The 24,744-nt window shown below is 36.7% G+C and overlaps 2 long non-coding RNA genes across 4 annotated transcripts in view; one reads left to right on the top strand and one right to left on the bottom strand.

Annotated features, from left to right (window-relative positions):
- The window catches only part of LOC118661879, a 107,457-nt gene that overhangs the window by 48,852 nt on the left and 33,861 nt on the right, over positions 1 to 24,744 (top strand). The window contains exon 1 of one of the 3 annotated variants that reach the window (XR_004969514.1): positions 9,133 to 9,414. The exons of the other annotated variants lie outside the window; for them this stretch is intronic. This is a non-coding gene — a long non-coding RNA (uncharacterized LOC118661879). Of the gene's footprint in view, positions 1 to 9,132; positions 9,415 to 24,744 lie in introns of those variants that run through there. 3 annotated transcript variants of the gene reach the window in all.
- On the bottom strand, positions 451 to 24,321 carry LOC118661880. The gene is made up of 4 exons (XR_004969516.1): positions 24,184 to 24,321; positions 16,726 to 16,773; positions 4,794 to 4,885; positions 451 to 587 (listed from the first exon to the last, which is right to left on the bottom strand). It is a non-coding gene; the product is annotated as an uncharacterized LOC118661880 (long non-coding RNA).

The following is a 24,744-nucleotide window of genomic DNA, read 5'->3' as shown; positions in this document are numbered from 1 at the left end:
CTTGAATAATGCCCTACTGTATTTTACTCTTGTAATAACATGCTTTAACTGAATCTGATTTTCCAAACTGTTCAATAGCACCTTGTTATTTGGCTCATTGCAAAAGACTCTCTAGTATTAACACATTTTCCAGGGAACTTTTCTGCTTCCTGTTGGTGCATGGTGGGGGCATGGATGTGCGAGTCCCAGCAACTCTCCACCATTATCAGGTGAGCTTTACGATGCTGTCAAGTATTTCATCACAAAGATGAAGTTCTGACAGGACTGAGGTCATGTGTACCTATTAATGCCAAGCCCATACACTTTAATCTCCTTCACATCTCTGCCTCTGCAACCTGCCACTACTGCTATGCAGCAAGTTCTCTTCAGACTCAAAAATCCCCTTGTCTGTTCAGTAAAATCGGACTATCTGAGAATGTAATCTAGTGTACACTTACTAGGTTAGCAGCCTCTACTGAGGGTTCCAAAGCTTGCTGATAACTGCTTCAACAGTAGATGTCCTGCATCTGAGGGATTCTGTCTCAACAAATGGAGCTTGGTAGGGGCCTTGGGTCAGCAAAATCACAATGGCCATGTATGAGCTTCCCCTTCCAAAGAGAATGTTATATTTTAGAATATCTTGAGGTAAACTTAAAAAAAAAAACACAACAAACCCTCACCTGTGACTTGGATGGTTTTGGCTTATGGTTTTGCTTTTTGCTTAAAATATTCAATCTTGAACAGTGTGTCTCTCTGCACAAACTGAAAATCAGAGTAGATCTCTACCTTGGATTCTCTATGACACTATTGTGGATCTATTCCTTTAAGATTCTTATAAAGGCTATTGTTCAATTGAAAATAGAGAGTCTACGAGGCACATCCTGAATATCCATAGAAGGCTTTTTGAAAAGATCACCTTAAATCTTCCAATGTCTTTAAAAGGGTCTTGCAGTCACACACTTTGCTTTATATTTACTCCAAATTCCCTTTATCTTCCTTCATATTTAACCTAACAGTACCCTAAATATTTACCCTTCATATTTACCTTTTCCTGACAGCACCCTGGATTTGACCTTTGCCCTAAGGCTCCTTGCTTTTGAGAGTCTTTCGAATCTTATTTTCAAACAAGGGCCATTCTTATTTGCTCTACATTCTGCTTGGAAGTGGAATGTCAGTAGAGGCTGCTCACCTAGTAACTGTACACTAGATTACATTCTCTAATTTCTTCTTTAGCTCATATCTGTTTATCTTCATTTTATGACATGCAGCTAAAAGAAATTAGCCTAGAAATATCCTTAGCCAGATCAATTCATTCATAGAGACATTTCTATTTTATGCAGGTGATGATTTTCCCAAACTTTCCACCACTATATATCCAACATCTTATTCTATCTTCTAGCCCCCAATAACATTTCTCTTACCCTCCTTCAAGCCTTCACTGATAGCTACATTGCAGCTCAATGGTCGTGGTAATACCTACTTTCGGGTAACAAAATATTACTCCTGCTACATAGCAAATTCACCTAAAATTGTTCAGTAAAAAATAACATTCATTCTGTTTTGCTCATGATTTTGTATGACAGTAATTTGGGGCAGGGCTCAGGTGAACAGATCCCACCTGAAGGACTACAGACATTTGAAGGCTCGACTAGGCTGGATGTCCAAGAAGGCTCACTCTCATGGCTGGCAGTTGATGCTAGCTGTCCACTGGGAGCCCAGCTCAGCTGTCAGCCAGAACATACAGAGATGGCCCCTACATACGACATAGCTTCCTCAACATCTTGGTGACTTTGGATAGTTGGATTTCTTACATGGAAACTCAGGACCCCAAAAGTCAGTGTTCTCATGAGTAGGGTGAAAGCTGTATCACCTTCTGTGATTTGGCCTCAGAGGTCACATAACATCAGTTGTACTCTAGTAGTCAAAGTAGTTACAAACCCATGGAGATTCAAAGTGAGGGAATGTATACCCACCTCTCAATGTGAGGAAAGTCTAAGAAGTTTGCAGCCATTTTAAAAAACCCACAAGGGGCCTTGCTGTCTTGCTTTCTCTTGTATCATCACCCCTTATGGTAATGCCAGAAACGCAAAGGGTGCTCTATAAGTGTTTGTTGAAATCATGGATTTTGGTAAAGAAAGGAAAGGAATTATGCGGGTGATACTACAACTAGTGAGACAACATTGAGGTCTTTATCCCTGGGATGTTCAAGAAGAGAAGAGACACTATTGGCTACTTGGGGTGATGTAAGCACTCATTTGTCTAAAAGCAAAGGGCTGACCTCGTGTATATTCCTTTTTGGTCCTTTTCATTTTTTGAATATTCTAGGCCCAAGGGAAATTCATAATTATCAGAATTTTTATTTGAATTTTTGAATAACAGTCAGGTTCCCATACTCCGAAAGCATGTAGAGTTATGATAACCTGATAGCAGTCTCAAGAAACATCTGGCAAGCAAGTGATCTGGAAGAACTATGGATGCTCTCCCAGTTCTTTATTCCAGGGAGCAACATGGGTATACAGTTGAACATCTTTTTCTGTTCCATGTTATTTTGTGTATAGAGTAGAGTGTTTTTATTATCTTGTGCCACAAAATACAGAGAAATCCTTCATGTGGATGGGAGGAGCTATAGGAATATTATATACCAAGGCCAACTACCTAGACTCTGAGCTAGGATTAGATTCAGTAAATGTCCTTCTTACATATCATAAGATTAAAAAAAACCCTTAAAAACATTGGTTATTGTTCCTTAGTATCCCCACCTAACAAGTTACCATATTTATAAGTGGAAATATCTTCTGAGAAATGTCAGGCATCTTGTTTGAATTCTTTGAAACAAAACAATTTCTGTGATGCAAGTATAGTGATGCCAAGAAGTCCATCTGCCCCCCAGAATTCCATCCTTTAAATACTTTGTTATGGCAGCATAAAAGAACACAATGAGTTATGTTTAGAGTGTCAGTCTTCCATCTCTGGGCTAAAAGGATTAGGTCTAAATGGCACATCATTACATAAGACTGCATGAAAATGTTTCTTTTGTCCTTGAAATACTTCATGGTATTTTATAAATAGGCAAAAATATTAATTGGACTGAAAAAAAAAACATTCAGAAGGCCTTAAATAGTACATGTGTCAGGCATTCTAATTTATGTGATTATTTTTCACCCAAAAGTCAGGGAACTCTTCAAGTACAATCATTTGTTGGACATGGTAGGGGTTGAGGAGAGGCCGTATATGTGGCGGTCAAAAGCATAGATTTTGGAGTCAGTCAGATCTGGTATAGCCTCTCTGGTCACTAAGTGTGACTAGGAAATTTACTTAACTTTTCTGTGGCTTATTTTCCTCATCTGTAACATGGAGAGAAAAATATTCACCATCTAGAGTTGACTTAAGGGTTAAATGGGATAACATAAGTAATCCACTTATCTGTGCTTGGCACAGAATATCTGCACAGTTAACAAGTCAGATAAGAGTGAGCATATATTTTTGATAAGTAGAGTGTGTGCGCGCGCGCGTCTGTGCGCGCGCGCGTCTGTGTGTGTGTGTGCGTTTGTGTGTGTGTGTGCGTGTGTGTGTGTGTGTGTGTGTGTGTGTGCGTGTGTGTGTGTGAAAGGAGGAGGGAGGGGAGAAAGGAAGGAGAAGGAAGGGTGAGAAAGGTAAAGAGACTGATGGAGAGGAAGAGAGAATATTTTGGTAAGGGTGTATAGAGAACCTTGTTAGGAACAGTGTGGATGTGATGATGGTTATTTGCTGATGCTAATGTATTTGATGAAGGGATCTTGAATGCTGAATATGTTGGAATGGAACAGGAATGGAATATGAGGAAACATTTGTAGATTTATGTTACTTTGAGACAGTCACTTGTCTCCTATACACAGAACAAAGCAGAAAGTCAGAAACATTTCCCACTTCCTGCTCCCCATTCTGTTCCCATTTCAACCATACTTTCGTACCCCTTCCAGCACTTGTCCCCACCCAATGTCAGAGGTCTGTCCTTTGAACAAGATTCAGCTGTCCACTAGGTGAAAGAGTTGGAAAGCCAGCAGGCCATAGTGATGCCACTGCAAATAACAGAGATATTTTCACATTATTATGGGAGGAAAGTCCAGTGTAATATACAAATAAAAATGGACTTTCCTAAGGAACAAGAGTTGGAGAAGGAGTGAAAGAAAGATTTTGAGGTGTGCAAAGTCTTTCCTTCCTTTTTAAATAAACTGGTAAGGTAATTTCTTCCTTTTTAAAAATATTTTTTTTATTGATTTCAGAGAGGAAGGGAGAGGAAGAGAGAGATAGAAACATCAATGATGAGAGAAAATCATTGATTGGCTGCCTCCTGCACACTCTAAGCTGGGGATTGAGCCCACATCCCGGGCATGTGTCCTTGACCAGAATTGAACCGTGACCTCCTGGTTCATAGGTCGATGCTCAACCACTGAGTCACGCCAGACGGGCAGGTCATTTCTATTTTTAACATTATATGTTGGGCCATTTGGAAAAAATACATTCAGTGATATAATGCAGTAATCTTGGCATTATTAATTAGAATAATAATTTCCATTGCTTAAGGATAATTTATATAATGGTTTTGTTTAAGTTCTGGGTTTTTCGATGCTTTCTGAAAAAAGAAATAGATTTGTATATTACCTTAACACAAGTCTGCTTGAAAGCAATTCTAACACCCTTCAAATAACCTTTTAAAATATTACTTATGAATCTAGGCACTTCAATAAAATGTTTCCTGTTTTTCATTTCCCTAAGGCTAAAGTGACACAATTATTAGCTTTTAATAGAGTTAAACAATAACCACCTATGCTTACCTTTGTGAAGAATGGAAAACAAATATACCTTGAAGCGTTGTAACAGTTGAAAAGATTCCCATACTTCAGCTCTTTCTTACTTTTCTTTTTTCCTGGAAGAGCACAAAAGAATTAAAAACTAAATTTCTAAATACATTTTTTCTCTACTTCAGTGCTGAATAAAGTTCTTTCTGTCTCAGAATGTTAACATTATCATACTTTCCAATGGGGACCATTTTTGATTCTGTATAGTAGTTACAATGTGCCAGGTAACATTCTAAATGCTGGGGATGTTCCAGAAAACAAAACACCAAAATCCCTGCCATCATGGAGTTTGTAGTCCAGTGGGAGGAGACAGAAGAGGACCAATATTTATAAATATAGAATGTGGTAATAAATAAGGAGAAAATTAAGGCAGGAAGAGACTAGGGAGTGTCAGTGGGGTTGGGCAGGGATTGTGATTTCGGATAGGATGGTCAGAGAAGGGCTCTTGAGAAGATGGCATTTAAGGAAAGATGTGAAGGAAGTAGAGGAGGATGCCATGCTTTAAGTAACAGCAGGCCAAAGTGGAGTCAGTCAAGGGCAGAGTAGTGAGAAATGAGAAGTAAGAGGTGGCCAGTCTGAGAGTCTATTATAAGAACTTCGGCTTTTATGCCATTACATTAAATGGCATTATCAGTAGAAAATGAGAAGCCATTATAGGTATGTCTACATCTGCTTGTCTCTCAAGATTTGTTCACCACTCTTGTCCATCCAGTTCTCTGACCAGGGGAAGCTGAACGGTATTTTCCTGTTTCTCCTCACCACCAATCACATTTCTTCCTTTTGACTACCTTCCCCCTCTTTCAATAATCCATGTGTCCCTCCTGCCAGGGAAGCAGAGACCAGATACCTGTGTTTCTCAGCAGGTCTCAACAGTGGACCTGAGCTTGCCTGTGTCAGCGCTAGGAACCTACTAAAATGCAGATTCCTTGGCCTCACTCAATTTCATCAGGATTGCTGGGATCGGGGTCCAAGAATCTGCATGTTTAAACACTTCCTAGGTGAGTTCTTTCTTTCTTTCTTAGTATATTTTATTGATTTTTTTACAGAAAGGAAGGGAGAGAGAGTTAGAAACATCGATGAGAGAGAAACATCAATCAGCTGCCTCCTGCACACTCCCTCCCCGCAACCAAGGTACATGCCCTTGACCAGAATCGAACCTGGGACCCTTCAGTCGGAAAGCCAATGCTCTATCCACTGAGCCAAACCAGTTAGGGCCCTACGTCAGTTCTTTCTTAATGTGAGGCTTAAACATTACAATCCTAGATCATAGTAACAGCAGCCTTTTGATGGGTATCCAATAAACTGTACTCATTTTTTTTTCTTAGCTCCAAATACAGAAACTTAGAAATATTTGGTTTGGCTCTACTATATTTTGACTATTACCATCTGCTAAATTGGTTTATCTTTATTCAATGCTTATAAAATACTTTATTTTGTGAAATATTTCATCATTAAGTATAGCCATAAGAACCATTTTTCACACTCCTCATCTACTTGTGTCTTATGAGACTTAATAACTGGTTTCCAAATTTATAAACTGTGAAAGAATTATCTGTGCTGTCTATGTATTTTTGTTTAACAGCACTGATTTTATTTTTATTTAAATTCTAATTTTCCCAAGATGAATCATTTTCAACGTTATATTTGAATCAGAAATAAAGGTACCCTAAAGTTACTTATAAATGTCATATATTTTCAACTGTTCAAGTTGGCAGCACTGAACTTTGAAAACCTTCAGAGTTATGGAAGGAAAATGCGTCTGTGACTTAGACTGTTGCAGAATTTGTGGCGAGGAATCCACATTTCCCAGTAGTTTGTACAGCGTTGCTCTCACATTACGCCCAGTCTTCTGTGAAGAGACACTAGATTGATGTTTCCCAGAGTATTTCTGTTACAGACTCCAGAGTTTGATGCTTTTAAACAAATACTGTCCTTTCTTTTTGCAGATTTCATAGGTTAATTTCCTTGTACCAAAATTTGCTATTTTAAGATACTGAGGCAAACAAGACTGTCAGAAATAAAGAACAAGGGAGGCACTGCCATGTACTAAGCAGATAATAATAAATATCTACCTGAGTAGCTGAATCTAATCCCTCTGAAGACTGGTTCATTTGGCCTCTTACTAATAATTTAAAATTCTTTCCTAGCAGAGAGAGGGTGTGGTATTTTGATTGAGGGAGCTGCATAATGGATTTGGCTGAGACCAAAGGTTAAACTTGCCTTTTAAGCTGGAAAGGATCAGATGGAGTCTTTATGGCCCATTCTGGCTGGACTGTGTATACAACGAATACTCAAAAGCATGCATTTCCTCTCAAATATTAGGGTTTGCAGCTGCTGGTTAAAAAAACATCCAAATGGATACCAAAAGCTGAAGCAAATAGTCCATACATTTTAAGGATATGAGAAGAAAGGCTTGTGAATCTTTTAAATATATGTTTTATTGATATTTTTACAGAGAGGAAGGGAGAGGGATAGAGAGTTAGAAACACTGATGAGAGAGAAACATCGATCAGCTGCCTCCTGCACACCCCCTACTGAGGATATGCCCACAACCAAGGTACATGCCCTTGAACAGAATCGAACCTGGGACCCTTGAGTTTGCAGGCTGATGCTCTATCCACTGAGCCAAACCAGTTAGGGCAGTGAATCTTTTAATAATTACGTTGCACATAACACAATGTCTTATAATAAAAGAAATTCTTGCAGAATTTCTGTTTCTCTATGCTTTTGGTTAAATTGCTTAAGTCAATGTGTTAAACATGAGTGCATTTTTCAGAAAGATAAATTTCCCACTTTTAAAAAATAATTGCACATTTTTGTTAGTAAAAGGGCATATAAAAGCTCTAAATATTAGATGTACTAGATGGTAGATGAAGATTAATCTATACAAAAAGAAAGAACATTTTGTATTATGTACCTCAGGAGGCTTTGTTTACATTACTTTACATTGTTATATAAGGGTTATATTGGATTTTGGAAATCCTAAGTCTGAAAAGAGCCCTGAAAGTTTTTTAATTCAGGAACACTATAGTCAACAGCAATGCTAATAATATAGCTAAGCTTTGTACATTTACCATCTGCTGGGCACTGTTTTAAGAAGCTTCACCTATGTGATCTAAGTGAACCCTTATGACGTAAATATTAACTTCATTTGACAGATAAGGGAACTGAGACACAAAATGTTTAACAAATCTGCCTGAAGTTAGCGTTGGCACGTGGAAGACTCGGCACAAGAGCTGAAGAAACACTTGTGAAATGATCCCAGCCAGTTCTACCCATGAAAAGTGTACACAGCTGTTGAGAGTGTGATTTGAAGGTGCCAAAAGGTCTAACCAAATACATTGCCTTCAACAGTTTACAACACTGTTTTAAATTCCCACCAATAGAGAGTGCTTTGTATGAAGACAATGCCTTCAAAAGGCTGTATCTTTAAAAATGTTACCTAAGAATTGCCCGTTAATGATAGCAAGACAAAGTTGACACATTTTAGGGAGATCTGGATGATAAAAGGAGAAAACAAAAGAGTTGTTGAAGGCAAATACCACAATATACATACACTCTTGGTTAACCTTGGCAAGTGGAGGGGTGGTAAAGACAAAATTCACCCCCTTGGCTTCAGCTATAGATGGAAATTATCCATTTTAAGCTGTCTTCTCATTTGGGAGATAGAACCATACCAGAAAGTTAAAACTTTACTATTTGCAATGGTAAAACTGGGCTAACAGCAAAAATTATGTATATTTTCCTCACCACTTCCCTTTTTTAACAAAGATTCCTATTAGATGTCTCACATATGAATCCTAATTGATATTTGAAATTTCCAATATATATGTGAGAATGCATTGACCCTAAGCACTGTCCAAAGATTTCATCATATTCTCATAAGTATATATGAACCCACAAAACAGCACAAATTGAACCTAGCCCATCTGCACTTCTTACATATTCTCTAAAATTAGTGTCTGCTTTAACAGCTAAGAGAGCATGTAAGTGTTTTGAATGATGTATCCTAATGAGTATCCAGAGCTACGTTCATGTTGATATTTTAGATAGCCAAATATGGTATGCAAAATGACCACGACCAGGATAACATTACATGCCACAGGCTTGCTATAATTATCTTGCACATTTTTACTGTGTTTCTGCAACAATGGATGCAACTATTCAGGATTGGAGCTTTAAGTAAATAATATGCTACGGGGAAGTGAGACAGGCATGTGGATAAAAGTTCTTGGGTTAGGCAATTGGAATGAATAGTCAGTTAATAAAAAATGCTTTTCAAAATGAACATACTGATCTGACATTCTCACTGAGCTATTAGCAGGTTCATTTGAGTTCTTAAAAAATTTTCTTTACTCTGTGTTTAACAACAAATGTGGGCCAATTGCTGAGTTAATTGAAAAGGATTGTTTTCTTGTTGCCAAGAAACGGCACTTTCTTACATTATGCAGGCCATTATGTGCACAGATCAAGCCTCCTGATTTTTCTTTGAGGGTTTAAGAATATAGGCTGCTCTGATTTAGTTCTGTCTGGAAGAGAGAAGCGCAAATCAAGAACACTTTCAGGGGTGTTGTGTTGTTCCAGTTCCATTTACCAGGTAAGCTTTGGATTTGAAAGTACTACCTTGTTCCTCATGCTTAACTTTTCCTAAATCACTTAAATGCTTTTATGTTGAGTGAATGAGTAGATCTAAATGAGGCTTTACTTGGGAGAATTTAGAATCATTCTAAGTTGATTTTTTTTTTCCTAGCTGAATGTTCTGAGGGGAAAAAAATGTAAAGATCATAATAGACGTCCGTGAAACTGGCTGCAGAGTTTTTTTTTCTTCTTGATTTCAGAGTAGTAAATACATGCAAAGCAAGAAGCTGTGAGTGTGTTTAGAGTTGAAATAGCAAATCATTGCTATGGGAGCAAATGTTATTTCTGTTTGGAGCAAAAATTTCAAATCTTGTCTGACTAGTTCCAACGGAGAAATGAGCTTTATATTTGTTAACTTCTTAAGGAAAATTTGTTTATCTTATGTAGAACTACATCACATGTCTCTCTTTTTTAAAAAAAAACTATATTTATCTCTGTTGGCTATTTTCTTTATGATTTTTGCCTTGAAGATGAAGATACATCAGGGTCCTTATATTTGGATAGTGCTGGGTCCTTGTACTCTGTTCGTGAAGTTCACACCTTACCTGGAAACAAATACACAGTTCCCACAAAAATGGTAGTAAGTCACACCAGGTATACATACAGACAAAAAGTCACTCTTCTTCCTCAGGAAGGAAAATAGCATTTCTTGATTCAGTTAGTTACTCCCAGGCTCACCAATGCAGGGCTCATTCTATCTAGGTAATAATGCGGGGCAAGTGCTTGAAAAGAATTTCGTGAGACGTTTACTGAATCAAATCATCCTCCCACTCTTAGTAGTTCCTACTCACATAGGCTTAGGTTGAACTCTGCAACCCCATGAATGTACACTTACAACATCACACAGTTTATACACTATATGTTGAAAACAAGTGTTTTCCAATTTGCAGAGGAACCTAGTTGAGTGCTGTTATTGGCCCTTTCTTTCAGTCATATTTTACCTCTTCTCTTCCTTGGTTCTGGGTTTCGTAGGAATATATTTCCTTTACAGAGAAGAGCATCAAAATGGATACAAGTCAGGTCAAATATTTGTTGTCTCATTAGGCAAGTTTCCATTTGTTCAGAGTTTGAAGAAACATGAGTATAAATATGACCTGAGTAATACGAATCCTGGTTGAAGCTGGAAAGAAATTATAGCATGCCTTTACCTGACAAATGATTTGGGTTTTCCACAATGAACCGATGCTCTGGTAAGCAAACTATTATGTGAAATACTGTCGATGAAGTAATAGTTGAATATGACTTGCAATCCATCTATTTATTTTTAATCTGTCAAATTGGAGTCTTTCTTTAACTCCTATATATTTTTTAATTAACTGAAAGAATCACAGTATCATCAGCTATCACAAATCCAATATTTACATAGCAGTAACATTGAAGCAGCCCATTTAAATAAGTGCACGGTTTGTAGTTATGAATACCTGGTGTGACTTAGTACCATTTTTGTTGGAACTTTGTATTTCTTTCCAGGTAAGATATAATTAGACAATTCTGTTCTGGTTTACATTCCTTTACCTTGTCAAAAGTGTTCTTTGCCCTGAAAATATACTTTGATATTATTGGTACTATGGTGCTTAAAATATCTATGCCAGTAAAATTTTTGCTTAGTCATCTTTGCAATTATTGGAGCAAAGTGGCAGGTGAATATGTGGGATAGGTGTACTGGAGCAAAAGTCAGACTGATACAGTATCTTATAGGTAGATTTCTGAACAGACCTAGCACACCATTTCTTCTGTGTCATGTTAACTAACTATAAAGGAAATATTTAATAGTGAACAAAATCTTGACTTTATCTGATTACTATTTTTAATTAAACAAATATTAGGTATTTGTTGAAATATTGATTTGCTTCTCTGTGGATTAAAAATTATGCAAAAATAATGATGTCCATTTAGGTTAGTATGAAAATCAGTCTATAAAATTTTTGTTCAACCTTAATTAAGAAGATACCGAATTGCATTGATTTAGATCTCAGTGACTGAAATACCATGAAATGTTAGACTTGTAAGGTCACTTATTGATTATTGAATCTAATGGCTCTGAAACTTTATTTTGAGGAGACCTATAACAATGGTGAGTGTGTGAAGGTGGGGGCAGATGATTAAATGGTGATGTAGGAAAATAAACTATTTCAAACAGCCTATACTTTTTGAGTTTGTCTGCAAGAACACAGCCAAAGAGTATTTCCTTTGTGGAAATAAAGATGCACTATATTAATAGGAATGTTCGCATCTACAATTCAAGAAACCTAGTAGAATAGAAGATTGATTTGCCATATCTCAGAAGGTTTTAGACAGTCAATTCTTCTATTGCAGGCACTCATCATTTTTTAAAATTTAAATTCTTTATTGCTTAATGCATTACATAAGTCTCCTTTTTCCCCCCCGTTGACCTCTCCCCGGCTGCCCCCAACCCCCAGCACATGCGCCCCCCCCCCCCCCCCCGGTCTGTGTCCATTGGTTATGCTCAGATGCATGCATACAAGTCCTTTGGTTGATCTCTTACCCCATTTCTTTCATTGTTGTAGAATTATTTTAGGGATCTTTACTAAGTAGCTTAGTAATTTTTTTTAACATCACCTATTTTTTAAAAATTGGTATTATTTTATGGTACAACTCTTCAACATCATATCAAAGATTTCTAAAAACTTTGTACTTTTGATTGCTATTTTTCCCATACTCTTTTGATATGAGATTTACCTAACTTTAGGAGTTCAGAATAATATATAAAATAATACTTTCTTACTCTCTTCTTAACTAAAATGGACTTCCTAATGTTAGGTCATTTGTCTACATGGAGAAGATATACACAAGATATTTTAGTAATTTTAATTCTGTTGTTTATTTATACACAGTCAGCACCAAACTTTATCTTGCTCTTTAAGCCACAAGGAACATTATTTCCTTTTGTCCTTAACATTTTTGTCCATGTGGGATTTTTAACTCCTCACCAGGATTGATATGATTTTTTTTTAAAATTATTCTGGTAAGTTCTTTTTTCTACATTTGTGTGGGGAAGGGAAAATTTTTCCCTCTTTTCATTCTTACTTATGCTAGCTAGTCTAATAGTAAAATGAGATGAGACAGACTTAGAGAAGAACATAGCCAAACTTAATTATGTATGTACATATGGGGGTTCCATAAAAATATGGGGCAGTTGAGGCTTATCTGCCATCTTGAGCTAAGGAGAAAAGTGGGGGTTAGTGGTTTGGGACTTCAAAGGGGAGGAAGGCAATTTACATGGAGATGGAAAAGCAAATGTTTGGTAAATACATGTTTGCTGGGCCATCTTTAACAATGGGACCCAGAGAGGATCTTGATCAAATGAACCTTGCTAGGTTCCTCCCTGTCTATCACACTTAGTTCATATTAAACTACAGTTATCTGTGATGATAGCTCCCTTTCTGGAGCAGGTCCTGCATCTAAATTCTTTAAGGCAGTTAGGGGGGAGATGAAAGGTTCTTCTTGAGTCTTTCCTTTCTTAAAAGTAACCAGCTTAAGATAATTAAGATCTCCCAAAGGCACATTTTGAGGTGGTAAACTATGCCCCTCTCCCTGATTTATCTATAAATTTCTAAAACCTGAAAATGTAATCTTTCTCCTGTTCCTTCTTTTTGGACAGTTGTTCTCGGTTTTGGAATGTCTGAAATTTTTATATTTTGGTTGCAACCACAAGGTTGGGTACTTCTGGCGTCCAGTGGGTAGAGGACAGGGATGCTGCTAACCATCCTACAATGCACAGGACAGCCCCACACAAAGAAGCATCAGATTCCAAATGTCAATAATGCCGAGATTGAGAAACCCAGCTTCACAGGCCTCATATACTGTATCATGGCCAAATGCATGATTACGGGTTAGAATTTTTGTTTTAGAACATCCTGAAATCTCATGTGCCTTCATTCCTTTTGTTTATAATTTTGGCCTATAGGATCACACCTAATTTTTAATTGACCTTTCTGGAATCTGCCTATATAAAGTCTAGGAATCATGATCTTACTGGATTTTCCAGTAATCCCATCTTTGATTGTTATCAGTACCAAAATGACAATGGTCGAATTATCTTTAAGCTCATGTCACGTCATAATTACTAAGTAACCGTTAGTCTAAATGACTCATAGAGTATTTCCCTCATTGCTTTTACTTGTGGCTAAGGAAGGGCTCATTAGGACAAGACAATACTATCATGTTTAATTACTGTGCTCCTGATTTCATGTCCAAACTCACTCTTCAATAATCATTTGTTTATTCTAGAGCTATTTATTCAACACCTATCATATTCCAGAAACCATGTTATGTTGGGAATTTAGCAGTGACTAAGACAGAAACCTATTTTTGTAGTGATTGCATTCTAGTGGAAGCAGAAGATCCAAAATCCCATTCCTTCAACCATTTTTCATCCTGGTCTATTATATGCTCAAAACAAAACAAAGCAGCAGAATCTGGTGCATTATAAATAGTTGCAAAAGCTTGTTGTTGTTGTTGTTTTTCCCATGTAAACCCTCTATTTTTGATGGAATGCTCAAAACCTTTTCATTGATTTCTTTTTTTTTTTTTTTAATCCACACCCAAGGATCTTTTTCCATTGATTTTCAGAGAGAATGAAAGGGAAGCAGGAGGAGGAGGAGGAGGAGGAGGAGGAGGAGGAGGAGGAGCAGGAGCAGGAGCAGGAGCAGGAGGAGGAGAAGAGAGCTATGTGAGAGAGACATATCAACTGGTTGCCCCCTGCATGTGACCCCACCAGGGGTGGGGAGCAAACCTGCAATCGAGTTATGTGCCCTTGACCAGATATTGAACCTGTGACCCTTTGGTCCATGGACTGATGCTCTAACCACTTAGCAAAACTTGCCAGGACTTCATTTATTTTTAACCTTCACTTTTTGGCAGATGTCTCTATTCTTAACTTGCTCATTGTGCATTCTAGAGAAGACTGACTTTGAGGTAAATTTTGAATGAATGAAAATAGAATGTTTGATGAATTAAAATGATGTTAGTATGAAAAGTGTCTGGCATTTAGGAAGAAAAAGACATAGAAGTAAAGATGGAAAATTGTGAGAGGAAGAGACCAATTGTGCCTGAAATCTATTTCATTTGCTAAGTCAAAGAAAAAGGGAAAAGGAAAGAGAAGAAAGGGAAAAGAAATAACAAAAATAAGGAAAGAATATTTCCAGTTTAACTGTACCTCTGAGTAATTCTTTTCCTCTGCTGGATATTTCTGTCTCTGTTGAATTCTTTAGAATTCCTTACTTATTTTATAATTTACTCCTCAATAGTTAGGTAGTAAATTGGTCAATATTGGCCAATTTCATATGATCCAACCTAGTATATATATTATAAAAAACAAATCTTATTTTCCCAAACATAATTTCATATGATAAAAGTCTGACATAACTTAATACTGTTGAAATGTAAATGTATTGGCTGTTTAAAAGAATTATAAAAAGATACCACTAGAAAAATAGTTTAGTCATTAAGAGCCTTGAGCAGAGGTCAACAAACTACTCTGCGGGCCAAATCCAGCCTACCACATGGTGGTGTACAACCCATAGGGTAAGAATTGTTTTTACATTTTTTAAATATTGAAAAACAATAAAAGAAGAATACTTCATGACATGAAAAATATATGAAATTCAAATTTCAGTGTCCTTGAATAAAGTTTTTTTAAGAACAAACCAAGCACGTTCATTTACATATTGTCTTAGGCTGCTTTCCTTCTGCAAAGACAGAGTTGAGTATTAACACAAACTTTATGGCATAAAATACTTATTACTTGTCCCTTTGCAGTTGACCACCCATGTCCTAGAGTCAACATTCAAATACCAATGCCACCACTTCTTAGTCTGTGATTTAAGTAAGTTACTTAACCTTCGTGAGCTTCAGTTTACACGTTTTAAACTAGGCATACTTATAATACCTTATAAGATAATTATGAGTGTCTGGTACATCATAAGTACTCTATAAATGTTACTATAATTATTAATATTCTTCCAGGGTGCCATTGTAAATTATTGGAAAAAAATCTACAGAAGCTCATAGCTTGGTCAGTGGGGCTCAGTGATTGAGCATGGACCTATGAACCATGAGACCACTGTTAGATTCTGGGTCAGGGCACATGCCTGGGCTGCAGGCTAGATCCCCAGTGTGGGGTAAGCAGGAGGCAGCCAATCAATGATTCCCTCTCATCACTGATGGTTCTATCTCTCTCTCTCCCTTCCTCTCTGCAATAAAAAAATACATATATATATATATTTTTTAAAAAAGCTCATGAAGCTCAGATGGGCAACAATTGCTCCGTCATCATTTAATGATATAACAACAGTGCCAGCGTTCTGTGGACTTAATATAAAATGCAACCACTTGCTCATTTGTTCATTTGTTCATATAAATGATTATACTATTTACATCTCACTCATGCCACATGGGCCATTTCAAGTTAAAAATATTAAAGTTTCTAAATGTGCAAGTGTTAAGCTGCAAAGTAGGAGCTGTTTTCTCCCTGGGATAATGAACATCTGCTGAAACAATTTGTCCAACAGAGCATTTGCTTCTGCTGGCCTTTTTTTTTTTTAAGAAATGGAAAAAGGATCATTGTTTAACTTCAACTCTCCTCATCTTCTACACCAAGAAACAGTTTCTCTTAGGACTAGATAGTTCTAGGATTTAGAAAAATAAAGGGGCTTCAACTTTGTATTTATTTTTTCCTCTTTTCAAGTAAGGGTAAGTCGAATCTTACTTTGAGTGTCACACTCTTTATGTTCCCTTCTAATTTGAATCCTGTTTGAAAGACCACAGGCTTTTCTACACAACTTACGATTTCCGCAGTGACTGAGCCCTACAGCACCTTCTGAGAGAGGCTGGGAAGGTGGGGTAGTGGTTTATCACACAGCAGGAAATGGGTCAAGTTTTAAATTCAAAAGGCTTTTCAGGGAATAGCTCAGATCTATTACTTTCTGTGTGCAAAGTCAGAGGGGTCTGGAGGGAAGATGATCCAAAGTCTTGAAAATGAAATAAGATGCTCCCCACACTAAAATCCACCAGCATCCTAGAGATAATGGGTGGTTAAATAGCACCACTGATAAACTTCAAGTCTAGGATTTATCAGTCAGGTTACCCCTCCAGCTTTTCTCCATTGGTTTCCCCCAGGGAAAGCAGAAGAGAGGACACTTCAAGCACTTAGCTTTACAATGTGTGCTTAAGAAGTCAGTGGGTAATAACTATTAGAGTTCTCTGGGTAAAGCAGCTTCAATGAAAGGTGCTTCTTTTGTTTCCTTACTTTGAAGTAGAGCTTCTGGTCCTTGGGGGATTAAACCATGAGTCACATCTGAAATGAGGAAGGAAAAGTGTTGTCAAATTTCATGTTGATTCATAACAATAAATGCGACGAGTGGTTCACAGTATTTCACTGGGGCAGGGAGAAACAGGGGAGACCAGGGAATTAAATTTGAGCATGGAAGAGTTGCTCATTGTTATAAAAGGTGGCAGAACCTTGCTGTTTTTCACACAGAATGAATTCTATTATATAGAAATTATTCCTGATTTTTTTTTTGTTTTTTTCAATTACTGTTTTTGTTCATAAAATGGTATAAAAAGAAAAGGTTCACCTACCAAGTGCAAAATATTTTTCCACCTGCTATGTATTTTGCCAGCTAGTTAAAATCTTTAGCATTCTTCAGTACAAAGCCCTAAGATGATGGTGGGGAGGAGGGAAATTTTCCTCTGTTAGAATCTTTTGGATGATAGTCAAACACTTCTGTAATTTCCTTTACCATTTTTAGCTCCTTTTGGCATCACTTATTTCAAGTATGCCTCTGGAATGTCAAGAAGATGCCAGATATTATTTTGAATGTTGTATTTTAATATAATATCAATCTCAAGTTGTTCCTAGAGACTTCAAAATTAGACTGCTTCTTTCTTATCTTTTAGCTAAAAGAAAAGCTTTAAATAAAACCGAATGGAGCTTTGGGTCAGTCTCCTACCTGTGAAAGTAGATTAGAAAGGAATTTTTATCCTCCAGCCACAGGCAGGAGCAGATTGACATGTGTGGACATGAGGAGGGTTGAGGATTGAGGAAAACCAGAGGCAGTCTTACCACTTTAGGTATCAAATGGTCCAAATATTTGGACCAAAGCCATGACTTCATTGGACTTGTTTTGTGCTGGATATTGGCCTTTGAGTCTTCTTTATTTAAACTGTTTAGAATAATGATTCTGGCAATACTTTGGAATAATTTCTATGGTTATTTCCTCAGTGAAATAAGCCTACCATTAGAAATTCTAGCATGGCTGGCTGGCTATTCTAATTCTCTGAAACAAGCATGTGAGATTTGCTGTGTTGGCACCTAGAAGGAAAGAATGATAGAGCAGGGAGAGACCTTATTCTAATGTATTCGAAAGTCATTCAAAATAGGTGGTTCTTTAGTCAAAGGTTTCCAAGGGATTTGTTATACAGGCAATTGCAGTATGACTAGGCCCATAACAATAAAAGAGGGTTGCTTGCCTTTCTAATCAAGAATCATAGCAATATCAAACAAAGGAGGAATTCTTTCCTAAGAAGCTTATGACTAATTCAGGTCTCTACAGGCATTCCAGGAACAAGATTCTTTCTGGTTACCAAGATCATAAGTGTGATTTTGGCCCAGAGGCTTTAAAACCAAAGCATGTTATGTTGTGTCTCACTTGTTCTGTGGGTCAGTTCCTCTTTTCTTTCCTATGCTCTAGATTTTGTCTTCTATCCTTATTATATTGAGAAACAACAAGTACAAGTATTTTCAGTTGGTTTACCTGAATTCATCTCTTATAGGACCAACATATTTGAACTAACAATCACGAAAAAATAAGTAACATAGAAAACATCCCTGCTCTATATTTTCTAGCTCTTCTCCCATTTTTTTTAAATTTTTATTTTTAGCTTTGCGAACTTGGAAAAGTCATTTAAATTCTCTGGGTTTCAATTTCCTCTTCTGTATAAAACAAGAAATTGAGTCTAGATGACTGAAAGAGTCACTTTTAGTCCCTACTGTCTATAATCCAATCTATTATAAAGCAAAATTGTGACCTTTATTATGAAGAAAAGACAGTGGGAGGGAAACACGTTAGGAATTTTTTCTCAATTCTCCCACTGCCACAAATGCCTCAAACGACTGAAATTGGTGACTTAAAACTTTATTAGCTATTTTAATTATTTGGGTAAAGTTGCACGCAAAGCTTATGTATTTGAAAGGGAGAGAGAACCTAAGCTACAATCTTATTTTTTCCATTTTTGACCAGTTTCAAGATTTGGAACCTGTTTTATTTTAGAATAAAATGCTTAATAATATCATGTGCTAGTTTCTTAGGAAAGAACAGCTAACTAAAATTAACATTAGTTTTGATGTCTTCCTTCTAATTAATAAAATATAACTTTTCATTTTTTTCTCCCATATTTTTGTGATAAACGTGCTCACTCTTGCAAATGCCCAACATTTCTTTCTAAAAGTTCTTCATTGAAATCCACCCCCAAATTTCAAAATACTCAGGGAGAAAATATTGCTAAAGATTTACTTTTAATGATTCCATTCCATACACAAACACAAAGAATATTTTTCTCTTAGAGTCCAACTCCTTACCTATGGCTCTGAGGGTAAAGAAAGGAGACTATTTTATTGCTATTCTTGAGATTTCCTCAAATTCTAGAGATAATGTTGATATGAGAAAACCATTGGAGAGCTCGGATAATGAAATATCAAATTTTGGTTAGACCGTGAAATTAACAGACTGGGAAAAGGAGCTAATATAAAAGGACTGGTTATGTTTCATTTCCTGAATTTTTATGTCTAAAAACAAAAACATCTGTCCACTTCCCATTTTGTAAAGCTATTGCAAAAATTATCTGCCAATGAAAATCTTAAAGATGTGAGTTTTACTTTAAAGTTGTAGGTGGAAAGGCTACTAAATTTATACCAAATTGCCACTGTCGACTTGGTTTCCTGGGAAAGATCAAGGGGCATATCTTGTCTATTAGATGATGTTAGAATCAGCCTTAGTGACAAGTTAAATCTTTCAATTTCATTTCAATTGTCACCTGCTTAGTAGGGCAGTGCTGACAGGTTTGGGTTAGCTCACTGACACCACGGACCTTTGCAAATAATTGTGCATGGACAGATAAGAGTTGCAAGAAGAGCTGGTAGCTAATTACAATGCTCATGTTTGTATTTTTCTATCACAACTGAAAAAGTACATTTAATTTTAAAATTTCCACCAAATCTATAAAAACCTGACTTATGCAAAGTTAAAAAAATCATATCCAAGGTATAAAATCAACATAATGTAAATAGGTTTATACCTTTTCCTGGTAGAATACACAAATTCAGAGGATAATCTAAACCAAGCATCTGCAACTTTAAACTTAAAAAAGCCACTCATTTTCCAGTTTGTTTTTATGGTATATTCTATTAAGTCTTATTTGAAATTTAAGAGAATACTACAGATCACATTGATCTCAACAGGAGAAAAGAAACAATCTAATTTTTCATTAGCATTGCTGGTGGTAACCATAGAGCCAATAACATAGCAAATACAATAATGTCTGTGAAAATCACAAATGAAAGACATAATTTTTAAAAGGTTAGCCCATGAGGATAATTTTCAGGTACAATCATTTATCTTTTAAACTACTCTGCTTCTAGGAGGTCTCTTTGGAGAATAATTCAAATAAGAAAACAAACTTTAAAAAATTAGATAACTCATTCCAATATATGTTTCTTCACAATATATTTTACTGCTTATTAGATATTCCAGGTAAGAATGTATAGTTTTTTAACACTAGGATTTAGACATTTTCATTAGTTCAAGAGTCTTAATTAAGAAAAACCTATACCTTGCTGAGCATTAAGAAGTCAATATTAAAAATTGTACAGTATTATTTTCTTTTCCAGGCAGTATTACTGTCCTGTGTTCCAACACTCAGCTCTTCCCCCTAATCCGGACATCTCAGATATGATACAGATAATAGCAATTTTAATTCTCTGAATACTGGGTGTGTATCTGAGATAACCTACATTCCCAAGTAGAGAAGTGCTTTCATTTTTGCATAGAAATGAAGAAAAAGAATGGGGAAATTCAGAAGTTAGATTTCTGAAAAGATAATTTAAAAGATTCTCATTTAGGTGTTTACTCATGCATCAGCTGCCTGGGGGCCCTAGCCATCCAGTTTGCTCAGAACTGCCTTGTCCTACAATAGCTGGACAGAAATGCCCTGCTTTTGCCCCTACAGTGAGTCTCATAGAACATGAAAAATAACTTTCTTGTTTCCCTGCTGCTACTTCCCATCTTCCACCCCACTTCCCAGTAGATGTGGTAAATGTCAGGAGGTTTGTCCTCCCTCTTTACTCTTTGTTCTCAGTTCCCACTGCTGTTGAATTATCTCTCCCACGTCCTTCCTCTTACAGCCGCCCTCTTTTGTCCATTCTGCATGGACCCAACTATGAAACACATGTTTTTATTTATTTCCCTGAAACACATTCACACCAAGCAGTTGGGTTAAATATTTGGGTGTATATTTTGGAATACGAGGACATTATATAACAGCACAGCAGGGCAAGTAATGATAAAGTGAACTTCGGACATCCTGTTCATTGGTAGTACTTGCCACTAGGCACACTTTGCTCAGGACTGAGCTCCTGATGTCTTGCTGGACCATCTTCCCTACCTCCTGTTAGGCCCCACTGCTTTTCCTGGTCTTGGAACACTTGAAGCATCCATCTCTGGCTGGAGCAAAACACTGTTCTTACCTTATTATGCAAGCAATATTTTTTTGTCCAATTTTTAGCTCATTTTAGACAAGTTCCAAATGCAGAATCAAAGATGGCTCACCAAGATGTTTTTGCTAAACAAGGCATTTTTTTTCATGAGGACTTCTGTTGCTTGCTTTGGAGTTATCTGCCCGCCCCACCACCTACACACACACACACACACACACACACACACACACACACACACAGGATTTTGTAGTACCTTTTACATTTTGAAGGCCATTCAGCCAACAGAGTATTAGGTTTTGAAGGGCCCTGGACAGAGATCTGGGATTCATTCCCATGTTTCCTTAATCCCTGCTAACCATATTCAAATTCCAAGTCCTGGGTGATTTTACTTGATACATCTTCCTTCTCTCTGCTGCTACCCTAATCCAAACCAGCACTGCCTTTTCACCGGGGTTAGTATAACAGCCCCCTAACCTACCGCTGGGAGGAAAATTTAGCCTCTACTGATTTAGGTCTGAGTTCCCTGGGGCCTTCAAAGTAATTGAAAGTAGATTAACAGGAGAAAAGTCTATTTTCACATTCAGGTGGGAGCACCCCATAAGAAGTAATTCCCTGAACAGCGGAGGAATAGGGTTACTATACCAGCTCAATGAAGGGGATGGGGTCAGGGCTCAAAGGATGGGAGGTTCTGAAGAGGCTTGTTGACACAGTTTTTTGGAATGTCCCAGTGCCCAAGACCAGTCACCTCCCTAACTCTCATAAAGCCCTGCTTTAGTCAGATAAGGGAAGTTCAGAGCAGATCTCTTTCTGCAGATATTTTCACTTTGGAGTAATCTTCATACCATTTTGGTGAGCTGTTGGTCCTTATACTATCTCCCTACATCTAGTCTTGTTCCACAAATCTGTTCTCCATGCTGTAACCACAATGATATTTCTAAAACACCAGATCATGAGACTCCATTTCTTAAAAATAGTTCAGTGACTTTGTGCTGCCAAGGATTATGATTTATAATCCCAGATTTACCACGTGCCTTAAAGCTTAAAGAACAAAAGAGTCAAATCATATACATCTAGCCTATATGGCCAGAGATTTACATGGCTGGAAAGGTAAGGCAAGATGGGTAAATTATGACCTATAAAAAAATTAGTCTTTAGAGCCATCTCACATTTTCTATTTATATTTTTCAGATTTTACTACTAAAATCAGTGCTTTGGGCACTGTGCCAGGTACCAAATCTGTCCCTCTTTCCCTTAGTTTTAATTAACATTTCATCCCTTTAGGGCCTTACTGAAATGCCTGGCTAAGGAAGTTCATAAGCTTATTCTTACGGGTGTTAATAAGTTAATGTACTATGCATTTCCATACAGTGTTTCTATTTTAATTAGGTCCTTCATGACTTATTCCACAGGATGTCCTAGGAAAGTCATTGCAGACCCTGAGGCCACAAGCTGAGGAAATTTGAGCAAATGGGCTTTTGAAAATCTCTAAAACCCCAGGCTCTTGCTTGGCCTAGGAAGAGAACTGGCCCTGAAGGGAAGAATTCTATTGCCTTTGTATAGTCGGCAGGAGAGGGTTTTGTGCTACTCTGGATAACTTGTTATGTAGCACCATTCAGTGCACCAACACTGATATTTCCTGTCCAGCTGTGTTTAGTTACTTACTTGAATCATCCGTGTGCATTTTTAAAAATAGCTTTATTCAGATATTATTTACATATCGTAAAATTTACCCATTTAAAGTGTACCACTGAGTAATTTTTAGTAAAACTCGAACTTGTGCAACTGTCACCACTATCTAATTTTCAAACATTCTCAGCAGCCTGTACATATCAGTGGTCATTCCCCATTCTTACCTCTGCTACGCCAACCTAACTTTAGGTAACAGATCATCTATTTTCTGGCTATAGAGATTTGCCTATTCTGGACCTTTCATATAAATGAAGTCATACAATATGTGACCTTTTACTACTGGCCTCCTTTACCTAGCGTATTGTTTTCAAGATTCATCTACGTTGTAGCATGTATTGTAATACTTCACTCCTTTTTATTTCCAACTGATATTTAATTACATGGATTCACCATCATTTTTTATCCATTTATCAGATGATGGACATTTGGGTTGTTTCCACTTTTTGTCTATTATGAATAACAATGCTTTGAACATTAATGTACACATTTTTATGTGAACATATGTTTCCAATTCTCTTGGGTATATATCTCTTTGTGGAATTGCTGGGTCATATGAAAATTCTGTTTAACATATTGATAACCTACCAAACTGTTTCTAAAAGGGCTACACCAGTTCATACTCCCACCAATAATGTGTGAGGGTTCCAATTTCTCCACATCTTTGCCAACCCTTGTTATTGCCATCCTAGTGGGTGTGAAGTGGTATCTCATTATACTTTTGATTTTCCTTTTCCTAATGACTAATGATGTTGATTATTTTTTCATGTGCTTATTGGCTATTTATATATCTTCTCTGGAGAAATATCTATTTACATCATTTGCCCATTTTAATTGTGTTATCTTTTTATTATTGAGTTGTAAGAGTTCTTCATATGTTCTGGATATAAGTTGTTTGTCAGATTCATAACTTGCAAATATTTTCTCCCATTCTGCGCGTTGTCTAGTCACTGTTTTGTTGGCTTCTTTAGAAGAATAACAGTTTTAAATTTGAGAAAGTCCAATTTGTCTGTTTTTTCTTTTGTTGCTTATTCTTTGAGAGGCATAGCCAGGAAAGCAGTGCCCTAACCCAAGGACACAAAGGTTTACTGTGTGTTTTCTTTTAAGAGTTTTATAACTTTAGCTTTTATTTTTAGTTCTAGGATTAATTTTAGATTAATTTTTGTATATGGAATGAAATCAGAGTCTAACTTCATTCTTTTTCATGTAGATATCCAGCATCACTTGTTGAAATTGCATGTGATTTTTCAACTACACTATGAGCCTGTTATGTTAGCTCCCTTTCACTGTCTTAGTAAGCAAACTCACCTCTGAAAGGCTTCAGATATCAGTACTTGGTTCTGTACATTTGTGTACACTCTACATCTCTTCATGCTTCTGAATATTTTGTGAGTTTTGTTCTGTTGACTATCTCAGATGTTCAGTTGTATTTCTCTTCTCCAAAGCAAAGATAGCACTTACTATATTTCAGGTAAAAATGGGTGGCAACTGTTATAAGTAATTAACATTAACATTAACATTAACATAAGCAATCTACATAGAGCTAAAAATTCGTCCATTTATTTCCTCAAGAAAAATTTATTGAGTACCTATTACGTGCTATAGATATAATACTGGGAATATAGTAATGAAGAAAACATAGACCGTGTCCTCAAGGAACATGTTCTAGAAAGAAGAAGCAAAAAAAAAGTACACAAATAAATGTACAATATGTGAGGTATTGATACATGTTAAGAAAATTAAAGCAGAGTATGAGGATAGAGACTGATGCAGAAAGGGATTGCCAGTTTATATAGAATGGTCAGAGAACTCTTTGATTAAGTCAATATTTATTTAGAGTTGCAGGGAACTATCTATGTAGTGGGAATA

Source organism: Myotis myotis, unplaced genomic scaffold (genome assembly GCF_014108235.1).
Source record: "Myotis myotis isolate mMyoMyo1 unplaced genomic scaffold, mMyoMyo1.p scaffold_m19_p_8, whole genome shotgun sequence".
In the NCBI taxonomy this organism is placed as follows: domain Eukaryota; kingdom Metazoa; phylum Chordata; class Mammalia; order Chiroptera; family Vespertilionidae; genus Myotis; species Myotis myotis.
Note: the sequence above shows the minus strand (reverse complement) of the source record. Positions and strands in the feature narration are given on the sequence as shown.